General features: G+C 37.7%; 1 protein-coding gene across 7 annotated transcripts in view; it reads right to left on the bottom strand.

Moving 5' to 3' along the window:
• CACNA2D1 (calcium voltage-gated channel auxiliary subunit alpha2delta 1) overlaps positions 1–19,273 on the bottom strand; it is a 510,209-nt gene that overhangs the window by 467,807 nt on the left and 23,129 nt on the right. Inside the window, exon 1 of one of the 7 annotated variants that reach the window (XM_070469976.1) lies at positions 7,259–7,278. The exons of the other annotated variants lie outside the window; for them this stretch is intronic. The gene's annotated coding sequence lies outside the window, so the exon portion shown is untranslated. Of the gene's footprint in view, positions 1–7,258; positions 7,279–19,273 lie in introns of those variants that run through there. 7 annotated transcript variants of the gene reach the window in all.

Raw genomic sequence — 19,273 nt, forward strand, 5'->3', positions numbered from 1 at the left:
GACTGAGCACCTGAACTGAACTGAAGGGAGAATATTTTTCAAACATCACATTGAGGAAAAAGTTATTTATCTATGATTTACAGGTTTTTTAAGGTTCGATCAAGCTTCCAGCATCACCCAAATTTAACTATACTCCCTTGCCAAATGTAATGACAATAGAAATATCCCAATTCTATGAGGAAAAAATATTAATACTGTAAATACAGAACAGTTTTTAATATGTGCAAAGAGATTTTAAGAAAGGGGGGATTTCCCTCATAGCTTAGTCAGTAAAGAATCTGCCTGCACTGCAGGAGACTCGGGTTCGATTTCTGAGTCGGGAAGATACCCTGGAGAAGGAAATGGCAACCCACTTCAGTATTCTTCCCTGGAGAATCCCATGGACAGAGGAGCCTGGCAGGCTACAGTCCATGGGGTGGCAAGAGTGTTACACGACTTAGGGACTAAACCACTAAGGGATAAAACCTACTGCAGCGAACTGAATTCACTCTCTTCCCCCTTTCTCTACCCTCCACTCCCAACCCTTACACTGAGTCAGTAGCCAAAGGAGGACACCAAAGTACAAAGATGAAAGAAAAGAGTCAAATTCTTGGATGAGAGTTCTAAGTTCTTGAAACCCTGGCCAAGAGAGATGTGAAAGTGGCTGAGGCCAGTGACCTGAAGGAACCTCAGGGTAGAAATAAGGAGGACACAGAGTGACATGCGAAGGAACAAGCATATCTAAGTATCTGCAGCAGGGACAGAGGCCAAACTCGTGTCACTTCAAAGAATGTTGGACAAAACCTTCCTTTCCAAAGCCAGAGAAGCTACGTAAGCCATTCTCAGATCTTAAACTGCCAGCCCTGGTTCAAATGGGTTCAAATTGATTGAGGTTAGTTAAAAGTAACTAGCTTAAGTTCTCTATCATTATTCTTAAGGCTCCAATTTCAAATAAAGTGCAATCATAGGGGAATAAATTTTATTATATTTCCTTTATGCTTGCTTTTGTATGTATCATAGAACTTTTGATTAAAGCCAAACTTTAATTCTACATTTGCACCACAAGATAACTTTTAATTAAGACTACTTCCTTATTTCTCACCCTCAGTCAGTACTACTAATTTTACACTCAGAAAAGAAAACCAGGAACCTGTGTGCCCTATGTCTCACATAGTTTCTCCCTCTGGTGTCAACAGAAAAGATATTTGCTAGATCAGTAAAGTCCAGAGAGTACAGTGATTTGCCAAATATGGTCCACTGAAGCACTGAGAATTTAGGGTTAGGTTTCAGCATTTGTCGCTGTCACTCAGATACTAAATCTATATTTACTTGAGGCAGTGAGTGGAGATTTAAATAGAAAAATCCAAAGCATCCAAGGTACTTGCCTTTCCTGACTTAGCTGTTTTTGAGAGTTACTCTCATGGAGCTATAGTCATTCAAAACTGGTCAAATAAAATTCTATTGGTATTATCATAAATTTTATAGAGGATTAGCAAAAAAAAAAAAATTTAACTTTCTCTTTACCATTTTATGATTATCTGACTGGTCATTTCATGTCACTGTTCATGGGGATTCCAAACATAAAATATGACCAATGTCAAAATACAGTAAGTGCTCTCAATTTAAAAATGAAGATGTATGTCTAATTATGATAATAGTAACATGAAAATAATAGACCATTAATACACATTACTTTTAAATATATTAAAATTTAAAATTGTATATTAAAATTTAGCAGAATGGTCTGAGAACATAGAATTAAGGTTTAAAATCACCATATAACTTCAGATGTACAGATTAGGTAAACAAAATAATATTTCTAAAATTGGGGAAATTATTTATCAGTAAAGGCAATACAACATTCCTGCCCACCTGCTAAAAAAGCTAAAAAACAAAACCTGGATAAAATATAGAAGCTGGTCAGTAGGAAAATAATGGATGAAGTCTAGGAATTCACACTGTGACTGGTGGGCCAATAGCAATGTTGCAGGTGGAATGTAGAAGGGGATTCCAAAGAACATGGCTCAGCATGTATTATACAGCACAAATTATCAAGTCTGTACAATTGGAACCATTTTTCAAGTATGGGGACTGGAATTTGAATGGTGTTGGTTGGAAGACACCCCCCAAACTAACATCACAGAGCATCACATCGGCAAGTGTTCCTATCTTTGAGCAATAGTTTGGATTCTTGTGCTTTATGTAAAAGGAAAAGGATGCTGACACTGAAGCTATGCACATGTGGGGGCAGGAGGGATATGGGAAATCAATGTACTACTCTCTTCTCAATTTTGCTGTGAACATAAAGCTACTCTAAAATATAGTGCAGTCACTCGGTTGTGTCTGACTCTCCGTGACCCCATGGACTGGAGTCCCCCAAGCTCCTCTGTCCATGGGATTCTCCAGGCAAGATCACTGGAGCAGACTGCCATTTCCTTCTCCAGGACTCTAAAACGTAAAATCTTTTTAAAAAATTCTCATTTTGGAGAAAACCTGGCTCAGAAATCATAGCTTTAGTGTTCAACACATTGCTTTTCTTTTCTGTAAATCCTTACCTATTTTAATCTTGGAAGCTTTTTTTCCCCCTCTCTACTTTGTTAATTTTAGACTTTCCACTTTCTTTACAACCTCACCAGCTAATCAATTTTAAATTTTCAGTAATTATAATGAATTAACAGTTATGTTTAAGCAATTTCAAATGGTAGGTCCATATATACAAAAACTAATGTCAACAACCACATATTTTATTTATTATTTCTGGGAGAAATATCAATAACCTCAGATATGCAGATGACACCACCCATTTATGGCAGAAAGTGAAGAAGAACTAAAGAGCCTCTTGATGAAAGTGAAAGAGGAGAGTGAAAAAGTTAGCTTAAAGCTCAACATTCATAAAACTAAGATCATGGCATCCGGTCCCATCACTTCATGGGAAATAGATGGGGAAACAGTGGAAACAGTGGCTGACTTTATTTTGGGGGGCTCCAAAATCACTGCAGATGGTGATTGAAGCCATGAAATTAAAAGACACTTACTCCTTGGAAGGAAAGTTTTGAACAACCTAAATAGCATATTAAACAGTAGAGACATTACTTTGTCCACAAAGGTCCATCTAGTCAAGGCTATGGTTTTTCCCGTGGTCATGTACAGATGTGAGAGTTGGACTATAAAGACAGTTGAGCACCATAGAATTGATGCTTTTGAACTGTGGTGTTGGAGAAGACTCTTGAGAGTCCCTTGGGCTGCAAGGAGATCTAACCAGTCCATCCTAAAGGAGATCAGTCCTGGGTGTTCATTGGAAGGACTGATGTTGAAGCTGAAACTCCAATACTTTGGCCACCTCATGCGAAGAGTTGACTCATTGGAAAAGACTCTGATGCTGGGAGGGATTGGGGCCAGGAGGAGAAGGGGATGACAGAGGATGAGATGGCTGGATGGCATCACCGACTTGATGGACATGGGTTTGGGTAGACTCCGGCAGTTGGTGAGGGACAGGGAGGCCTGGTGTGCTGCGGTTCATGGGGTCGCAAAGAGTTGGACACTACTTAGCAACTGAACTGTACTGAACCCCTCTAAAAATATTATAAGGAGTCCAACAAGGCAGATATGTTAATGGTAAAAGTATTCTGCCGAATTGAAGAATGTGATTGGCACAGACAGAAAACTCTAGCACAGCTTAATTTTATAGCTGCCTGACAGTTGTCTCCAATTCTTTGTTCAAGTACTTTCTCAGGGTTCTGCCTACCACCCTAAGTAGTGTGAACAAAAAGAGCACACACACCAGGTGTGTGAGCTTACTTTGCTAGAGCTGTGAAAATGTATTTGAAATCTGAAGAGACAATGGGAAATGAATTTGACATCCCTATTAATGTAGTTCTACTTCAGTGAGACTTTTTCATATCACTAGATAAATAAAACATACATACACAAAATGTCTCATATTTCTGTACCTCCATAAAATATACATTCCTGTATCCCCCAAATATTGGAAAAGTACTGCTATTAATATACTTATTAACTAAGTTTTTCTTGATAATCTGCACATTGGCCAAAAAAAAAAAAAAGACTAAGAGCTCACTGCTAGAATTTTGAATCAGGGTTCCTTTTAACAAAAAGGAATGGCACATGTCCAAATATCTATTGAGAACACCAACACTTACATCCAGTTGAGAAATAGCAATAATTATTATGAACATGATAGTTTTTATGTCTACGCTGTAGATAATGTGTGGTGTCCATAGGGGTTTTGAGGAATTTCTTGTCTCTGCTTACTTAAAACACATAGACTAGGTCAGAGCTTCTACTAAGACCAGGAAGATGGTTTAATGCTACAATGAAGTAATTTTACTCTGTACTCTAGACATAATATTGACACCTAATGGTATTTACAGAGTTTTTCTTGAAAGAGTATATGTATCAAGAAAGACAGTTCCAAAAACATGGTCAAATTTAGTGAACTATTAGATCTTTGCAGGAAGAATATTATATAAGTTAATACATAATTTTTCTCTTGCTTAATATAATCTTTCTTAACACAACATGTCAAACTGTGAATTCTCTTTTGCTATAAAGAAACATGCAAGGAGTGGTATCTCTCATAGTCTTACATGTCATACATTTCATAAAGAGAAAGTTATATAACATAAGATGAACTTATTTCCACGCTGAAAGTTAAAAATTGATAATATTTGAAACACTAGGGCTTTCCTGGTGGCACCGTGGTAAATAATCTGCCAGCAAAGTAGGAGACCTGGGTTCAGTCCCTGGGTCAGGAAGATCCCCTGGAGTATGAAATGGCAACCCATCTCAGTATTCTTGCCTGGGAAATCCCACGGACTGCAGAACCTGGTGGGCTACAGTCCATGAGGTCACAAAGAGCCGGACACGACTGAGCACAGCACAAATACACGCCGTCACAGCATGCTACATACTAATTCATGGTGACAGAGCTTTTAAGAAGTTTGTTTGAAATAAAACACAAAGGTTCAAAGAAACAAAGTAGACAGTAGAGAAACATTTTAAATGCTCGCTCCTCTATTTTGGCAGCTTTATGCGAGTAGATGGGAAATTTTAAAATGTTACCCAGACCAATCCTACTGACACTGTCTCTGATTGTCCCTACTTTTCCCATATGTAACATGTAACTAAATTCTGCCTATTCTTACAGTTATCTCTTCTTTCCATCCTTCCGTTTCTTTAACCGCTTGAGTTGAAACCATCCAGACCGCTACAAAAGCCTTGGTGATCCCGGTTTTACCTTCTTCTCCTGGAAGCCATCATTGTTGCAACTGGGCACACAAAAACACCAACGAGGACCCAGTTATCCAATAGGCTAGTTCAATCGTAGACATGTAAAGGGTAGATGCTGTGTCGTATTTCTCTTTCTCTCCAAAGTGTGTAGCACAGTATATGATATAGAGTTCTAGATTAAAAGCACTCATTAATGCAACTCCATTTCCAGAAACTACATACAGTGTAGAACACAATATGTATTCAATAAAACAGGTTTTGAATGAATAAGCTTTTTTATTGAGCTAATATAACCTACACACTCTTGCCAGATAAGCCTTCTAAAATACCTAAAATATATTCCCACTTCAGAAATTTTCAGTGGCTACCCACTTCCATCGGGATGAAATCCATCGAAGGCAATCCACAACGCAGTCTCTCTCTGGTACCTTCCTTTTGTCTCTGCTCATTAATCCTTTATAGAAGGCAACATGGCAGAGTAGAAAGGGCACTGCTTCTGATATCAGAGTAGTTACTGAGTTATGTTTGAGTCTTGACTTGATGGCTTACTGATGTATGATGTTATAAACTCTTTGAACCTCACATTTTACTAAATAAAAGTAATTACTACCTGGCAGAAGTTGTAAACCAAAGGTAATAATCAAAATACACTTAGCAGATAGGGCACAGGAAGGAAGAACTCTATGAACTCTGCTTCTACTGCAGTTTCTTTCTCAATCAGATTTTATTCTCTTAACCTTTGTTTAGTATGTTCCTCCTGATAGCTGAAGCAGAGAATTTAACCTACTATTACGGGCACCTAAGCTCTGTTCATTCTGTAAGGCCAGCTCAAAAGCTACTCTTGTCTTACATAAGCATCATATTCAAGCACCAAGCAGATGTAAACCCAATTGGTAATCAGGTAATTAAGGGTGGGCCCAAGATAATGTTGTTATTCAGTAAGAAACTAATTATCTATAAGGGAAGAACAGATAGGTCTAAATTAGTGATCTGATCTCAGAACTTTAAGCCACCAACAAAAAGTTCCCTCTCAGTCTCTGAGGCTTTAAAAGAAAAACTGTAATGGGGAGGACTGCAAACCAGCAACTTGGTTAACACTCAAGTGTCATACCTTCTATAAACTCTCTCCCTCTCCATGACAGCATAAGCCCAGAGTTGTTACTCTTTCTGCATGCACTGCAGCACTACTGTACACTGCTGTGAAACACACATAGCTATGGAATGCTAATTACTTCCTAAGTTATATCTGTTAGTTCACCAGATCACAAATTCCCTCAGAACAAAACACAATGCCAGATTCTTTAGGCTTTCCATCAGTGTTTTCTACACAGTAGGTATTCAACAAATATTTGAATGACCATTATATGTAGATGGTCAGGTAGTGAAAGCATTGTGCTATTTCTTTTTTAATTAATGCAAGTACATTTAAAAATGTTATTTTCCACAAATCATGCAAGCTAAATATAAATGGTTGCATATAATTCTGAACGCACCTCACGCAGCTCTCCAGTTTTAAAATATGCTATTTCTTCTAACAGTCCTTAATACAGGACACTGACCTATTGAAGTATGGTACCCAAGATGATGTAGATGTTGGCAAAAGTAGAACTAATTGCTGAGTTCTCTGTCAGTAACCCTCAATCCTGACTATACAATAAAATCATCTGGGGGAAAAAAATTTTTTAATATCAATACCAAGCCAATTATTATAGTCTCTAGGATAGGAACTAAATAATGTTTTTTTGAAAACATCTCAGGTAATTCAAATATGCATCTGTGCTTAAAATCACTCGATCACACTTAATTTCAATGAACAACATGAATTGCTGACAGTTCTGAGAAAGTCACTAAGATCCCTTCTGCTCACTATTGTTTCCTGGGTTTTAAATATTTAAGTATTTGAAACACATACTCTTTATTAAGTATTTTTCCACCACTCTTGCACCACTATCTATCCAACACCCTTTTATTCTGATTACCTCAGCCTTAAGAAAAAAGTAATGCATGTTAACAGTCAGATAAAAATTACCTCTCTTATGAGCTCAGTGAGTGAAGAAGGAAGCTACCTCAGGGTGGCTGACGACAGGTGACTGGTCTGCAACATTTAGGAAGTCCCTCACACCTGTCGAGGGAGGCAAAGACTGCGAGAGAGAGGCTGAGTGACTGAGCAGGCGCAGAAGGGCAAACAATGCTCCAACTACTGCTGGCAGAGCTCTAAAAATAAAACTACAAAAGCACTGGGAAGGCAGAATGAATTCCTAACACTTGTTCTCTTCTATTTTAGTCTGTTATGAAGCAGGTGACCTCAGCACCAAGCAATGAGTCTTTTAACTTTCTGTATCCCTCACTTTCAGAAATGATCCTCAGTTATGTTGCCATGACTGAATTCATTCCAACTGTTTCATATTCATAATCATAAAGAGAATCTTTTTTTAATCTTTCAAGACTGCTCTCTCGTAGGATTACACTCTAAAATAAGCTTCTTTGATATTCATTTGCCTATCTTACTTTGAAGATTTCTTTCACATGTATTATTCTGGGGAAAAACTGTTTATCTGTTAATATTTTATGTATTCTTTCCGGGACTCTTGGTCTAAGAAGCAAGAGTTAAAAGAGTTATTAACACATCCAGAGAAATAGCAATTTAAATGTCTTCCACTGAAAAATCACTGGCCCAGAAAAAGGAAAATTACAGACTTCCTAATAACATATTTCATGAGCCAAATAAGGTCATCTTTATTTTAAATGCTATTTTAAATGTTTGGTCCAGAATAGTCTGCATGAGACATTAATAAAATGTTGAGGAGAAGAGTAAGTCTGGAATCAGCTCAGAGCTGCATCCCCTGTCCACTGTTGCTGGTCTGAAGCACAGAATTCAACTGCTCAAGACCTCAGCTTCTTCTTCATTTATGAAAGGTGGAAATAATGTCTATCCCTGTTTTATTAAGCTGAGGTCAGAATTAAATAAGACAGTATCAGCAGGACACTAGCTTACTGTCTGGCCCCTAGCACTCAATAAATACTACAGATGATAGTTACTGGTGACAATAAGCTATTGATATTAGTCAATGAGCAGCAGATGATCGAACCATCAAGAAGCAATACTATTTTAATTGCTGCTGTTTTTAAGTAGGCACATACTATTTACATCTAAGAATCCAAAATCTCAAAGCCTTTCTTCTAAACAGGTTTGCCTCTTCCTGTTTTTCTGGCAGAAAGAGCATGATAGAAGTGAAAAATATCTTGGGGAATATTTTTTTCCTGGTGGTAAACTTTGATAGAGGAAATTTTGCATTTTGGTACATTTCTCACAATATGCATATACTAGAGATGACTATATTTGATGAAAAGTTGAAATTATTTCATAGAAATTGATAGTGCCTCAAAACATTCAACTCCTAAGCTCAAGTCAAAACAAAAACTACACACACACACACAATCTATTAATACAGATCCCAGGAAAATCCTGATTCATGATTAATCATCACTTTACCTAAATCTCAAACAATGTAATTGAGTTGCCTCCCAACAAGGTGTCATGCAATACATGAGAAGTCACTTTAAAAAGTAAACTTTGATCAAAATTCTGGATTCATCTCACAGGCATCACCCCTGGATTCTTGATCTGTCTTCCCAGAGACTGTTCACATATTACACTTTTGCATTTGTATCTGAAGCTATCTGTGTCCTAACTGTTTCAGCCATTTTCTCTGGTTTGGTTCTCAAAGAAATAGAAACCAGTTGTAAATCAGGTGAAAACTAGTTTTATTTCTTAAACAGTATATGTACTAAGTTGCTTCTCACCTTATTCTTTAGAACAGAAGCCATTAATTATTGGTATGCAGAAATCTATGCTAAAAATACTTGAAATTCAGAAGGTCCATTTAAAGTAAACATCACATACCTCCCTTGAGATTAACAAGACATTGCATTAAACTCAGAAGTAGCTGAAATATGTCCCAAGTTCTTTCAGATGTAAAATGATGAGGAAAAAAAGTTCCAAAATGCTTACAAACTACTAGCAAGCACAGAAGTATAAATAAGAAGTTTATACTTACTTCTAAGTAAGTATAACTAAGTAAGTTTGCTACAAGTAAGGTATTTAGTTTGCTAAAGTATTTTAACTATATTCAATGTATCTAAAAAAGAAATAATACTATTTGAATTAGTTCGCATATATATTTGTTATACAAACTAAACAGATTTACACAGCCTACATGCGTATTTCTGGGATAACTTTTCTGAGCATTTCCTAAGTGGATATTTCTCAATCCCTGTTTTTGACTGCAGAACCATCCTTATGTCTGTACAAGAGGAACACTGTATTGACTTATTAATTTTCCTTCTATAATATCTAACATTTGCCCAAAGGAAAATGGGTCATCAGCAAGTTTATTTCTGTTCATGCTCTGATTTCTCAGCCAAATAAGTGATAGGTATGCACTTTTAGGCCTGGGCGGAGACTGTTCCTTCAGATGTCTCCCCATCTCTATGACTGGCTGGTCGTATCCTTATGCCCAGCAAGTCCCCAGGGGCTCCAGAGCAACGTCTGACACTGACTTTGGCTAGCCTCATTATTCCGTGGAAAATAAACGGAGCTCATTCTATTGTATGGGTGGTTTACCAAAACACTGTTTTTTTTTTAATTCTTGATTACAGCCAAAACACTTGTTAACCCAAAATAATCTAGAAAAAAATAATAAAAGTAAAATAAGTAATAATAATAAGTAAAAATAAGTATTAAGTATTCTTATAACTGTCCTATGAATTATCTAAGCTATGATCTTGCTCTATGCCTTTGTTTCTTTAAGAACTTACTGCCTAGCCCATGATTGACAATGCCTAATTAATTTGTTGTTGTTCAGCTGCTCAACAACATCAGCTGTGTTCTACTCTTTGTGACCCCATGGACCAAAAATATATATATAGGTGTATATATATATATACACCTATATATATATATCTCTTACTGATCTAATTAATTAGTATATGTTACATATACACACATATTTACATCAGCTCAGTTGCTCAGTCGTGTCCGACTCTATGACCCCATGGATTGCAGCACACCAGGCCTCCCTGTCATCACCAACTCCCAGAGCTTGCCCAAACTGAAGTCCATCAAGTTGATGATGTCATCCAACCATCTCATCCTATGTACGTATATATTATATAGATGCAATACATATGTGATACATGATACATGATGTATATGTGCATCTATAGATACAATGCATATTTATAGAAACATTACACTGATTTTACTAATGAGGTTATATTATCATGAATGATATTTATAATCATCTATATGCCAGAAGTACTAGAATACCAATGAAATACTAAAATGACAAACCAAGACACAATTGTAACACAGTCATAATTTTAAAATCATAGAACAAAAATGCTAGTGTCTAAACAAGACGGTGGGTGTCTGCGTGTGTGCCAAGTCACTTCAGTCATGTCCAACTCTATGCGACGCTGTGGACTACACAGCCTGCAGGCTCTTCTGTCCACGGGATCTCCAGGCAAGAATACTAGAGTGGGTTGCTGTGCTCTCTCCTCCAAGAGATCTTCCCAACCTAGGGATAGAACCCTTGTCTTTTACATCTACCTGCGTTGGCAGGTAGGTTCTTTACCACTACTACCATCTGGGAAGCCAACACTGCTTTTCAAACATAAGATGAACACAGAAGAAGCAAGGAACAGAACCACCAATCTTAATGATGGGTTTAATATTATACAAACCCAACACACTGGCTTAAATGAGGAGAATGAACAGCCTAACGTCACATATCAATATTGTGCTCTACGGCTTATTCAAAGTATTCCATAATATCACATTTGAGTATTCCATAATATCACATTTGAGTATTCCATAATATCACATTTGAGTATTCCATAATACCACCACATTTGAATGTCACAGCCACACAGTGAGCTCAGTAAGACAGATCATTTGAAAGCATTTTACTGATGAGGAAATGGAGACTGAAGTGTCAAACACTATAAACATGGGCCCATGGCTAGCAAGCAAGTCTAGGTCACAACTGACCCTACACATATACTATAGAACTGGTTACTGGAACCATCAAACAAGCTTCAGGAAAAATGACAAGTGTAAGGAACTACTAAGCATAACAACAATGAAATACAGAGTGTTAATCCATGGTAAGTAAGAGTAGCAACGAGTGTTAGAAGCACATATCAAGCATCTATCCAGCATGACCAGGGAGCAAAGAGCATCAAATCTTGAAAGAAGACATATGCAGTATTGATTCTGCAGACAAGTGGTTGTGATCTACTCTAGGGAGGCCTATGTGTCCAAAAGGTTTATTATAACAATGTTTTCTTCAAGAAGGTGGACACAGTACCAGCACTGATAGTTCACAGTGAGCCCCACCTCTGATTCTGCAAGACTGTACACCCTGGGAGTGTACACCTCAGTGAAACTGTGTTTAACACCCTGGCGCTAGCTATCCATTTGTACTTATAATCACATCATCAGTATCCTAAAAATGTACACAGTAACAAATCCATACTCTTCTAACAGAAATGTCCCAAACTAGAAGGTAGTATTATATTATTTTATGAGAAGAAATAAAAGCTTTCCAATTTGGCCTCTGTTTTTTTTTTTTAATTAAACTAATCTTTAAAGGCCTAAGGGTTCTGTTTATTTCTTGGGAAGTCTGTCTGGCAAGAATCATCCTATTCAGCCATCACATATTTTCCTAAATCTGGAGCAGACCCATTGGTGCTGTGCCCAGGAGGAGTACGAGCATAATAATATCAGATAAAAGTCTCTCTTTGTAAGAGAAGGCCAGAAAAATGTCTTTGGCATGCAATCTAGGAGCTGCATGAAACTCCCTGGAATTTTTACCTCTGAGATCTCAGAGACAAGCTCCGTTGCTGCATACATCTTGATTCTAGTCAGGTAGGTTTTGCACGACTCTTACCCAGTGCACAGGCTGTGTAGGAATATGCAATAGTAGCCTCTGAATATTTTTCCTTCACTTAAATGTATTGCACTTTATCTTTCATTAGTTCAATCTTAATTTTTAAAAGAAAAAACATCTCAAAGACAAGCCAGTTAGCAGGCAACCATATATGTGTATGGCTAGTACATGATGCTGAAGCTGAAGTTGTAATACTTTGGCCACCTGATGGGAAAAGTCGACTCACTGGAAAAGACCCTGATGCTGGGAAAGATTAGGGAAGGCAGGAGGAGGAGGAGACAAAAGAGGATGAGATGGTTGGATGGCATCACCAACTCAATGGACATGAGTTTGCTCAAGTTCCAGGAGATGGTGAAGGATGGGGAAGCCTGGCATGCTGCAGTCCATGGAGTTGCAAAGAGTCAGACATGACTGAGTGACAACAACAAGTACATATAAACACACCCAGTAAAAGGATACTGGGAGTATAAATACATGAAGCATTCACAGTTAAACGTTCTACAGGAATTATTTTTAATGATGTCTCATCTAAAATGAAACCACTGAAATACTTACGGTATCTGATGACAATCTGAGCCATCAGATACTGGATGACTCAGTGTGATATCCTGACCTCCCCAGCAAAGCAGCTCAGACCTGGGTCTGTATTACTGTACTGAGGCTGCCATAAAGCAAAGCACCATAAAACAGGGTGGTGCAGAACAGAAATCTATCACCTTACAGTTCTGAGGGTTACAAGTTTAAGATCAAGATGTCAGCAGGGCCATGCTCCCTCTGGAGGCACCAGGGAGGAAGTGTTCCAGGCCCCTCGCCTAGTTTCTGGAGGGTCCTTGGCTTTTGGCAGCACATGCACTGTCCCTATGTTTGCGTCAGGGTCCAGATTTTCTCTTTCTATATGGATACTTGTCATAGACTACAGCCCACCCTTCTGCAGCTTGAACTAATATAAACTGATTACAACTGCAAAGACCCCATTATAAACTAAAGACACATTCTGAGGCAAAGGTGGTTAGAACTTCAACACAGTGATTCTGGGAGAACACAAGTCAACCTATGATAGTGTCCCATGCAGGGACTCAAAAGCAGTCTCACACATAATACATAAGAATGTTCTTCCTATTCATTGTTTGCATAGCTTGATAATTCACCGCTGTATAGAAAGTTTAATATTATATGTGTATATATACAAAAGCTTTTCTACTATACTTGATAAAGGCTTGAAAAAGAACATCAAAAGAAAAAAAAAGATATGGAGAAATTGGAAAACATATACTAAATGAAATGGGAGCACTGAAAATGAAATAGAGAAAGTGAAACAAATGAGATAGAAGAAAAAGACCATATAATGATTATAGTACATATACTTTAGAAGACTTGTGAATTTTTGCCTAACTAAAAACTTAATGACATTTTGATTCTACTTGTTTGACTCGGTATGAGTAGAATATTAGATTCTTATTTAAAAAAAGATATGCAACAAGCAACAGGTTTACTGTTAGCATAGGGAACTATAGTCAATATCTTATAACAACATAAAAAGGAAAATAATTTCAAAAATAATACATGTGTATATGTATAACTGACCATCTTGTTGTGTACCTGAAACTATACTTCAGTAAAATATGTATCTTAAGAAAAAAAATGGATAACCAACAAGAACCTACTCTAGAGCACAGTGAATGCTGCCCAGTGTTATACGACAGCCTGGATACGAGGGGGTTTGGGGGAGAATGGATACACGTGCACATGGCTGAGTCCTTTCACTCTTCACCTGAAACCATCACAACACTGTTAATTGGCTACACCCCAACACAAAATAAAAATATTTTTTAAGAAGATAATATTGTGTGATATAAAATATCCCACTTCTCAATACATTTAAAGGAAAGCATATATTCAGGATAAGAAGCTAGAACAAGTATGTCTCAACTATTTTGTTTTTTTTAGAGTTGATATAGCTACAATCCAGACATACGTATATTAGTCTATAAATACTCAATATTTTACTATATGTTACACATACATTAATAATATACAATCTAAATTTCCGACTAATGACACCATATACTGGAATGCATGGTAAGATACTGGTGATAGAGCCTGAGCACAGCGTGACTATATAATTTGGTGTCTGAACCTGGACACTTTGAAAGAGTAGTGTTAACAAGCAGGCTGGGTAACAAGCAGAAACCAAAAGGATCCTGGTCAAGCCCAACATGAGGATAAGTAAGAAAAAGAACTGGGCTGAAATAAAATCCTGGAAGGTAGATATCTTCTCTTTTATTAGTCTGTAGTAGAGAATGGGAAAGGCAGTGATTATTCTGCTCACGCAGGAATACCTATAAGAACACCTATAAGAAGTGAGAAAATGTGAGGAAATGCATGAGATTTTCCATAGTATGAGAGTATAATATATATTTGTTTTGTGAATAAAATGATATGCCTGAGAAAAGTATGAGTGGACAATATGAAAAGGAAATATTGTTAATCACATAAAAGGGGATCTTTCTAGCCTCTCCTACATTGATCAGAGTAGAAAACAGATCTGAATTATATCAGTTCAGTTCAGTCACGTCCAGCTCTTTGCAACTCTATGGACTGCAGCACGCCAGGCCTCCCTGTCCATCACCAACTCCCAGAGTTGGCTCAAACTCATGTCCACTGAGTTGGAGATGCCATCCAACCATCTCATCCTCTGTCGTCCCCTTCTCCTCCTGCCTTCAATCTTTCCCAGCATCAGGGTCTTTTCAAATTAGTCAGCTCTTCCCATCAGGTGGCCAGAGTATTGGGAGTTTCAGCTTCAACATCAGCCCTTCCAATGAATATTCAGGACTAATCTCCTTTAGGATGGACTGGTTGCACCTCTTGCTGTCCAAGTGTCTCTCAAGAGTCTTCTCCAACATCACTGTTCAAAAGCATCAATTCTTCGGGATTCAGCTTTCTCTATATTCCAACTCTCACATCCATACAGGACTACTGGAAAAACCACAGCTTTGACTAGATGGACCTTTGCTGGCAAAGTAATGTCTCTACTTTTTAATATGCCGTCTAGGCTGGCTATAAACTTTTCTTCCAAGGAGCAAGTGTCTTTTAATTTCATGGCTGGAGTCACCAATCCACAGTGATTTTGGAGTCCAAAAAATAAAACCTATCACTGTTTCCACTGTTCCCCCATCTATTTGCCATGAAGTGATGGAACCAGATGCCATGATCTTAGTTTTCTGAATGTTGAATATTAAGCCAACTTTTTCACTCTTCTCTTTCACTTTCATTAAGAGGCTCTATAGTTCTTCACTTTCTGCCATAAGGTGGTGTCATCTGCATATCTGAGGTTATTGATATTTCTCCCGGCAATCTTGATTCCAGTTTGTACTTCATCTAGCCCAGCATTTCGCATGATGTACTCTGCATAAGTTAAACAAGCAGAGTGACAATATACAGCCTTGACACATTCCTTTTCCAATTTGGAAACAGTCTGTTGTTCCATGTCCAGTTCTAACTGTTGCTTCTTGACCCGCATATAGATTTCTCAGGAGGCAGGTCAGGTGGTCTGGTATTCCCATCTCTTGAAGAATTTTCCACAATTTGCTGTGATCAACACAGTCAAAGGCTTTGGCATAGTCAATAAAGCAGAAGTAGATACTCTTCCAGAACTCTCTTGCTTTTTCTATGATCCAGCGGATATTGGCAATTTGACCTCTGGATCCTCTGCCTTTTCTAAATCCAGCCTGAACATCTGGAAGTTCATGGTTCATGTACTGTTGAAGCCTGGCTTGGAAAATTTTGAGCATAACTATACAAGCATGTGAGATGAGTGCAACTGTGGGGTAGATTGAGCATTCTTTGGCATTGCCATTCTTTAGAATTGGAATGAAAACTGACCTTTTCCAGTCCTGTGGCCACTGCTGAGTTTTCCAAATTTGCTGGCATATTGAGTGCAGCTTTCACAGCATCATCATTTAGGATTTCAAAGAGCTCAACTGGAATTCCATCACCTCCACTAGCTTTGTTCATAGTGATGCTTCGTAAGGCCCACCGGACTTCCCATTCCAGGTTATCTGGTTCTAGGTGAGTAATCACACCACCGTGATTATCTGGGTCATGAAGATCCTTTTTGTATAGATCTTCTGTGTATTGTTGCCACCTCTTCTTAATATCTTCTGCTTCTGTTAGGTCCATACCATTTCTGTCCTTTACTGTGCCCATCTTTGCATGAAAAGTTCCCTTGATAGCTCTAATTTTCTTGAAGATATCTCTAGTCTTTCCCATTTTATTGTATTCCTCTATTTCTTTGCCTTGATCTCTGAGGAAGGCTTTCTCATCTCTCCTTGCTATTCTTTGGAACTCTGCATTCAAATGAATGTATCTTTCCTTTTCTCTTTTGCCTTTCACTTCTCTTCCTTTCATAGCTATTTGTAAGGTTTCCTCCGACAACCATTTTGCTTTTTGCATTTCTTTTTCTTGGGGATGGTCTTGATTCCTGCCTTTTGCACAATGTCACGAACCTTCATCCATAGTTCTTCAGGAACTCAGTCTATCAGATCCAATTCCTTGAATCTGTTCGTCACTTCCACTATATAATCATAAGGGATTTGATTTAGGTCATACCTGAATGGTCTAGTGGTTTTCCCTACTTTCTTCAATTTAAGTCTGAATTTGGCAATAAGGAGTTCATGATCTGAGCCACAGTCAGCTCCTGGTCTTGTTTTTGCTGACTGTACAGAACTTCTCCATCTTTGGCTGAAAAGAAGATAATCAACTGACCATTGGGTGATGATCATGTGTAGAGTCTTCTCTTGTGTTGTTGGATGAGGGTGTTTGCTATGACCAGTGCATTCTCTTAGCAAAACTCTGTTAACCTTTGCCCTACTTCATTTTGTACTCCAAGGTCAAATTTGCCTATTACTCCAGGTATCTCTTGACTTCCTGCTTTGCATTCCAGTCCCCTATCATCTTTTTTGGATGTTAGTTCGAGAAGGTCTTGTAGGTCTTCATAGAACCGTTCAATTTCAGCTTCTTCAGCATTACTGGTCGGGGCACAGACTTGGATCACTGTCATACTGAATGGCTTCCATATTGAATGGAAACAGAGATCATTCTGTCTTTTTTGAGATTGTATCCAAGTATTGCATTTTGGACTCTTTTGGGGTCTTGAATTATTTCAAGACCCTCATTTAAGCCTATACACTAAAAAGGTAAACTATTTGTATTTTTTTAACAGAAAGAAAAAAAAAGAAGCAAAGAAATTTATTTTGACTGAACAACAGGAAAAAAAAAAAAAAGTATCTTGGACCAGAGATTCTGGGTTTCCCTTTTCACTCGTGTAATAGCATTCCCTCCTAACCAATGTAGACAGTGACCACTGGGATTACTGTTTCTATACTACACCACTTTGTGTTGCCATTCCTATAACTGCACTGTCCTAAAAGAGAACAAACAGCCTGTAGCTATTCTCCATTTACAGAAAAACGTAGATGAGCAGAAACACCTGGTATTCATTTCATGCTCATCAGGATATTTTTGGTGTGTGATCAGTTCAGACCAGCACTATACAATTTCAAAGCTCCACATAAGACAGGACACTCTACAGTACACCTACCAACAGAACTGAGCAGTGCCATGACTTTGTCCCAGCAGTACTCATACTGTTTCAGGGAGTCTGTCAATTGTTCTCCCCTGAAAAAAAAAGGAGTACTTTCAACCAAGAAGAACCTTCATTAGTTTACTATGCCGCTTTCCCAGGTGAAACAAATACCCGTAACCAAAGTGTGTGTCCATGTTAATTACAGTTTGCCCACAGGCCACCTTGGCAACTGTCCAGCAATTCTGGCATCTACAAGGCATTTTATTCACTGTGCCCAAGGACAAGAGAGATTGTCTCATTTCCGCTCCAGACTCGGCAGGAAAAGCAGACACCAACATGCTTCTGTTAAAGACAAGTTTCACTACAAAATTTTCCTTCAGGAAATTCAGAGATCTCCAGGAACAGGAGAATTTTACCCTTGCACATGTGACTATATGTTAAATAATTACACTTCCTGCTTCACCAAGCACTAAATTTAACAGCTTAATTTAGAAAATATTTTGAACTAGCTAATTTACTCTTTTAATGGCATACTTATTATCAGGGATTAATGAATAAAACTAACTGATGTGACAAAATGTTAGCAAAATGCAACCACCACCTAAGCATTGTGGGAGTGAGCCAAAAATAGACATCATTGGCAAGAGGAATACATAGCAGGGGCCAATTTATTGTGCAGATTCCATCCAGATCAGTGGTTCTCAACCAGGAGTGATTGTGCACCCAAGAAGACATCTGACAATGTCTGGAGGTTTTTTTATTACTCTGACTTGGAGAATTGCAACCAGCCTCTAACAGGTAGACCGAGGATGCTGCTAAGTACAAAGCACATGACAGACCACTGTCACAAAGATCCATCTAGTCCAAAATATCAACAGTTCCAAGCCTGAGAAACCCAGCCTTACAATGTATGGGAAAATCAGTGGTTTCTGAAAATAAATTCCACGTGGTAATACTATTTTTCCTAGGTACATTTTAATAGACTTCAATAGTTATTTTCAGTGAAGCTTCTTTGATTTGATTTTTCTAACTTGTCAAAATTATAATTCGGAATTGTTCCCAAATACTATAAAATTATTATGAAATGATAAGAAATATACTATAAAATTAAAACAAAATAGTCTAAACTTTATCATATTGTCTGAATTTAGGAGAAATGAAGATTGGTAAGAAATATAAATGAATCAAAACTGAACTGCATGTAATATCAAATAACAACTTTAAAAACTTCTTAATTTCCAGTTTTCACCTCATAACCAACTCATGGTTTTGTTTTGTTTTTACAAAACACCACTTTTAACCCACCACATCATTACAGCCAGAAACAGAACCACGCTCGTTGAAAGATAAAAGAATGAGAAACGCTTTCAGAAATGTACCTAAATGAATATAAAGAGGAAATCTATTGCTATATCTTGGAAAATGCTAGAATATCTTCTCTGTGATATACTTTACAGAACAATTGCTTTAAGCAGTTTGAGGTTCTTGTTTCCATATTTTAAACAAT

Source organism: Odocoileus virginianus, chromosome 1 (genome assembly GCF_023699985.2).
Source record: "Odocoileus virginianus isolate 20LAN1187 ecotype Illinois chromosome 1, Ovbor_1.2, whole genome shotgun sequence".
Taxonomy (NCBI): Eukaryota; Metazoa; Chordata; class Mammalia; order Artiodactyla; family Cervidae; genus Odocoileus; species Odocoileus virginianus.